Here is a 6,407-nt window from a genome sequence, read left to right as displayed (position 1 = left end):
TTTTAACAATGAGCGAAAAACAGTTCTACAACGGGCATGGCCCGTTGTAGTATCCCCTGTCGTTGTTGACTTGGGGCTTTCTACGACGGTTCCAGCCCATTGTAGAAAGAGGGCTTTCTACGACGGGCAGCACCCCTTGTAAAAAAAGTGCTTTCGACGACGGGTCTGGCCCCTTGTAAAAAGTAATTTTTAAATAAAAAAAAAATTCAACGGTTACCTTACATTGCCCCAACACAAAATCAGTACAACTAAACACAACAATAAATCCACCCAAAGGTATATATATCCACACCAAGCCTTATACAAACAATATGATACAAGATGAAAAAGAGTTCAAGTCATATAAAAATGAAAATTTACATCTACTTCCCACTAATCACAAACAAATAGATCCCAAATTTATTTTATATTCATTAAAGATTACAAAGTTTCCTTCATTGTTACCATCTGTACAAGGATTAGAAAAGTTTCGATACCAACACAACCAAGGCATTTCCCATCACGCTCAATTGCAAAAACTTTCCCTCCAAAGCACCAAAGCATTCAAGGCAAGACTCCAAGCAGCTAAACATAACTGAAAACAAAGAAGAAAATTTTAGCTGAAACTCTCACTAAAGAACTCAAGAAAGAAAAAATATATTAAAATAAATAAATAAATCAGGGCAAACACAGATCTATGAATTAATATGCATGAAATAAGTGATAATAAAAAAATGTTCATGTAATATGCATGAAATGTGACAGATAATAGGTTGCTTTGGTAATATCTCCGATTTGCATTAAAATGAGCTGCTAGCCTACCATTAATTGTCTTAGGCCATTAATCTTTCAGAAAAAACTGGTAGTTAATAAGACTGAAACTCGCTCTCAACTTACGTCTGATGATGTTGGGCTGAAATTATACAAATTTAAGATCAGTCTCACATCAAATACAGGACATAAGCAAACAAGAAAGAATATTTAGGCACATTATCTTCAATAAGAGCTTCTGGTTAGGAGGCTTACACAACCACTAGAAGGAAGTGCCTTGTAAATTTCTATGTATTGTTGTCCGTGCAATAAAAGACGTGGATCAAATCTAGCAACAGAAAGTAGAATTTTAGTTAGTTTTCAATTTGCCAAGGTGAATGCGTGTATCGATGATTTATATAAAGGAGAGGTTAGGGCCTAATAGGCTAACAAAGTAGTGTTTGTAAATTATCAAATACCAGTGTGTACAAAGATGGAAAAGAACCTTAACCCCTTTCAAGATACATGAATACATACCGCAACCGTGGTAGCTGAGAAATTTGAAATTCAGGTCCATGAGAAAATAGAGCAGCAAAAGTTGGCAGGACCTACAAACTAGGAAATTAACATGAAATTATGTCATCTTCTGTCAAATGTAATATTTGGGCAAAATTCTTTTGCAAACATACTTAATATACTAACTTGAGTAGAACCAAAGGCAACCACAAAGAAAGTACCAATATTGTCCTACTAATGTTCACAGGGTATAACTAAGTACTCAAACAAGCACTTCAATGGAGAGTCTATAACCCCAGTCTCATTTTCCAGTTTGTATAACAGCCTGCAAAATCTTGTCTGTTTCTCATTTGTTTTTCAAAATTCCAATTTTCTGTGTTTAGATGCTAACCCAAGATTAAAATTTTCAAAGAACAATCAATATGTACATTCTCCTCATTTACCAAAAAAAAAAAAAAATTATTTATTTATTTTAAATTTTATATAAGCATAATTTTGACATTCGTCATATATAAATCTATCTTCTATTAAGACTATTAATCAAACTTTATGTTATTTAGGCAATTGGACTAGAAGATCAAAGTGATGGAGTACTTTAATGATTTTAATCACAATCTGGGTTTGAGCATCTTGGTTGAACTATGTCAGAACTTAGCATTCGAATTTCCCAAATTGATCCGTAAATCCCAACCAGTCTTTGAAGATAATAGAAAGGCAAATAATTAGTCTAAGAGTTACTGAATACATCAGCACTAATATACATAATCTTGATAAAAATATTAACAAGTAACCATGCAATGTGTGTGAAAGTAATATTCAAAAGCGTATAATGAGAGAATCTATAAACCTTGGTTTAGTAGTAGCGCGGATCGAAATCCTGTTCGTCGTGCTTTAAAGGCAGTCCACGTCTTTTACTAGATAATCCTGGTAACAACATAACATTCAATTAAATAATTACTATCTCCAGACGAGCACATGTATAATTACAAACACAAATACACCAATGCATATTATATGTGCAGATGGATATTGTTTATGACAATAGTGATTGGGGAAAACGTTATCAGTATGTCCCAGATTTCAGAACTAGGAAGAGTCGACTCAAATTAATACATTATCCGAATCAATTTAGCCTAATTAGGGTATCAAAACTCAGCAGTTCATAAACAGTCTTAATAGGGGTCAATGCTTGGTGCAATGATAGAAATATTACCTAGTAAGTGTATAGGGAAAGTTTAAATCGAAGAGCAGCCAATATGCCATTCCTATTTCAATCTAAGTCAAGAGAAATATGTAACACATAAAAACCCATGTTCAGGAATCAAAAAAAAAAGAAACCATAAAAGTTTTATTTTATATAAGAACAGATTATTATGACCAATCACAACACAAAGGATTTCTCTAAAGATGAATGACTTAAATTAATATATATATAGAAAGAGAGAGAGCTAAACATGAAGAACCTACTGGACATACACTTTAAGCAAAAATTTGCAATAAGTTGAAGATAAGGGATTATGACAGAACAAAAGTAATAGGAAGATTAATTATCTAGTTCATCAAGCTAATGCAGACTACAGTAATACAACGCGAATGGGTGTTACACCATTGTGACCTGGAGCTAACGGTTTCAAAATAAATAGCCTCCCCACATGGGGAGGTAGGCTGCATATGTACAACAAACACTCCCTAGATCCTGCAATGGCATTAGCCTGTGAGCCTCGTGCATTGGGCTAGCTCCTTTTCAGTAATACTAGGCTAATGAATACTAACTTGAAGAACCCACTTTGAAGCAAATAAAATCCATCAAAATTTAGTCATAAATTCAACAAAATTAACTCCAAGTTCACATCTTTGTACAAACTCATCAAATTGAGATCAATATAAGAAAGGCAGAAAAAATTAACTCCAAATTCACATCATTTAAGCAAAACAATTGATAGGAAGCAATGCTATAAAAAAATTACATACCTTAAGCATCATTTAAGCAAAAACTCATAAATGAAAGCTTATCCCAGCCCTGCATGTAAACCAAATAGTGTATCCCAAAAAAAGCACACCCAGGTATCCCAAAAAAAGATGATAATCTTGAACCTGTAAATAGAGAAAAAATTGGATGTAGAAAAAATTGAAGCCTGAATTCAAACTCTAATACATCCAACTTTCACACACAAAATCAGCAATTTCAATCCAAGGAAAAAAAATACATACCTCAAGCATCAATATTTAAGCAAAAACTCAGAAATGCAAGCTTATCCCACGTTCGGCCATGCATGTAAACCAAATAGCATTTTTCAGATACATATATCGTTAAAAACTTTTTAAAATGTGCTCAAAAAAGTATTTAGACTAACAAATTTTGATGAATCTGCTAGGCCATGCAATTGTTATTATTCTAGAAACTTGAACCCTCGACCTTCTACCATTAGACTACAATCCTTTCTGTATTTTGGGTTAATATGATGTGAATTGAATACCAAAGGGGAGACCAATGATGAGAGACAAAGTTGAAATACATCATCTAATTCCTCCTCCTTTTGGTTGTTGGAAAGAATAAAAAAGTGTTCCCAAGTTGGGGAGTTGAATGCTATTTGTTATTGTACAATAATATTTCAGTAATTGTTCCCAAGTTTATTGTACAATAATTATTTCAGTAACTGTTCCCAAGTTGGGGAGTTGGGAACAGTTACTGAAATTATGAAATAATTCTTGAATAGATAACATAACATGACAGTAGCGCTAATGCATGTGAGTAAGTTTTACCTTGTTGACTTGAACAATTAGTAATTGAAGATGGCTTACCAAATGTCCCTTTTAATTTGGTGAAATATGATGACTAATGATTCACTACTAGGCTTCCCTACTATTCCATCCTAGATTACTTGAATGCTAATTTATTTTATTTATTTTGTACTTGAATGTTATGTTTAAAAGTATTGAATAAATAGCATTTCAAAATTGAAATAGAAGACAATTTAATTTATTTTTTTCCAAAACATGGTTAAAGTGTGATTATAATATGATGTTGGTTTTAGTGGGATAAATACAAAATAGTACTTTAAACTACTATAAAAACTTAGTTAGGAAATGATACTTAGAACGATTATAGAGGTAGAAAGTTTTCCTAGCATTTTATATATTTAGTTAGGAAATGAAACTTAAAATTCTAAATAAATGGCTCTGCACCCTTGGTCCCCCAAACTTCTTTACTGAGTTGGATGGTTTGCCAAGAAAAGTATGATTTGATTTGTATTAACTGAGGATCCCTCCAAGACCGCATACCCATAGCTTGTTGACAGTTTTATCTCCACAATTTGGAAAACTAAGCCCTAGGACTGCATAGAATAGTGTTTTATTTTTGTCTTTTTTACCTAGTCAATAAAAATTTAAACCATTTCTCGATTTGCATGTTCTGTTCTTGAGTAAGGCCATACTAATGTTCTCCTCATTGGTTTAATTTTTTTGTTTTATCTAATTCATTTATGATTTAACTGAAAAGAAAGTCTGTTTTTGTGTATGTATGTTAATTGATGATTTAATTTTCTGAATTGTGTAGGCTGGAAGCTAAAAAAAAGCATGATTGCTTGTTTAATCATATTATCCTTAAGCTAGACTTCTTGGTTAAAGGGCAGCTAGGTACTGCAACTTGTTAATTTGTAATGTCACATTCAAATGTCCCAGTGCTAGATGCTTGAGGCTTGATAAGCTTGAAGAGGTTAGTTGATTAATCAAGTGTGCAATGTCAAATACTGGCTTTGTTGTTTGTTACATATACTGTTTTATATTTCATTTCTCTGATTCTTTGGTAAAGTAATAGGATCTCCTGGTCTAAGGTCCTAATACGTGGTATCATAGTGTTCATTAGCTAAAACGATGTCTGTCAGGCCTGGAACCCCGATTACCCAAAATCATATAAAATTGAATTGGGAACATCCATGGAAAGTTAGAAATACCCAATCAGAAAAATAATCCTCCAAGAACAAATTAATTCAAAAACAACAAAATATAAAATAATCAATTCTTAAATTTCACTGAAGCAAAACCAAAGAAATGAACCAAGAACAGAGATCAACATACGAACCTGGGTTATTTTCCTCAATCTGAAGGTGAAACTCGCAAAATTTGGGCTTAGAGTTAGGACTAGGGTTTCGTGTGGATTTTGGTTGAGGATCGATGTGTGCGAATTTGGGAGCTTAGACTAATCCGCCATGCTGTGAAGATGAAATAAAGAAGTAAATTAATGAGAGTTCAGAGAAGAAAGAGAGGAGAAGAACAGAGATGAGTTCAGAGAAGAACATAGCCAAATATATATATACATATATATATATATACACACATTCAGAGAAGAAAAAATAATGAACCAAGAACAGAGATAAACATACGTACCTGGTTATTTTCCTCGATCTGAAGGTGAAACTCGAGAAATTTGGGCTTAGACAACTACTCTTCTACAATAGGCCATGCGGGCATGTTGTAGAAAGGGCTTTCTACAATGCATGCCCCTTCTAGAAAATGTGTTGTTAAAAGCTCATTTTGTTGTAGTGTTTTCAAGTTTCTCACCTAATTTTTGCCCTTTTCCCAATTCTTTTGCACGCCAGGTGTTTGTTAAAAGTCCCGAACCAAAATTCCTCACTCCAATGGCCTCCAAGGTTGCTTCAAAACATGCTCGTTCATCTGAGGGCCCTTCTAATGCGCCTCCAACCCCAAATTGGGCTGAATGGCCAATCGTTCTCGAAGCCAAGTTCGCTATCAAAGATGGTTTTGAGCATAATCATGGGACGGCGTGGTCCGTCTACGAGTTGAAGGAGTGTGGTCTTGAAGCCCTCTTCAAACCAAGTGCTCACTCCTACTACTCATGCGTGGTCCGTCTCTTCTATGCCAACATGTTCTATTCATGTATGGAACCGGACAAAATCAAAACCACCATTGATGATTATGAGTATGAGTACACCCTTGATAATTTTGCTTTGGCCATGGACTGCCCGTTGATTTCGCCTACGGATGAGGCGGGCCTCCCCCTTTATGTTGAAGGTCCTAATCAACTAACATTGTCGGACATTGTGCACACAATGTGCCACAACCAATACACTGGCACTTGAACCACAAGCACCAACAAGTCCTTTTTGCAATGCCGATTGTGGTTTCTTGATTCGGTCCTCGCT

At 34.4% G+C, this 6,407-nt stretch overlaps 1 long non-coding RNA gene across 6 annotated transcripts; it reads right to left on the bottom strand.

The window, feature by feature from the left end:
• Positions 1 to 263: 263 nt before the first annotated feature.
• On the bottom strand, positions 264 to 5,790 carry LOC132273479 (uncharacterized). 6 transcript variants are annotated; one of them, XR_009470124.1, is made up of 10 exons: positions 5,632 to 5,790; positions 5,327 to 5,456; positions 3,457 to 3,496; positions 3,217 to 3,339; positions 2,459 to 2,520; positions 2,093 to 2,169; positions 1,267 to 1,344; positions 1,006 to 1,078; positions 802 to 892; positions 264 to 574 (listed from the first exon to the last, which is right to left on the bottom strand). It is a non-coding gene; the product is annotated as an uncharacterized LOC132273479 (long non-coding RNA). The 6 variants fall into 6 exon arrangements; XR_009470125.1 differs by lacking the exon at positions 2,459 to 2,520 and having other exon boundaries at positions 1,235 to 1,344; XR_009470120.1 differs by lacking the exon at positions 2,459 to 2,520.
• Between the last annotated feature and the right edge of the window lie 617 nt (positions 5,791 to 6,407).

This window comes from Cornus florida, unplaced genomic scaffold (assembly GCF_030987335.1).
Source record: "Cornus florida cultivar Cherokee Brave unplaced genomic scaffold, ASM3098733v1 CherokeeBrave_3.0.0_Hap2_Chr09, whole genome shotgun sequence".
Lineage (NCBI taxonomy): Eukaryota > Viridiplantae > Streptophyta > Magnoliopsida > Cornales > Cornaceae > Cornus > Cornus florida.
This window is presented reverse-complemented; position numbering and strand designations above follow the sequence as displayed.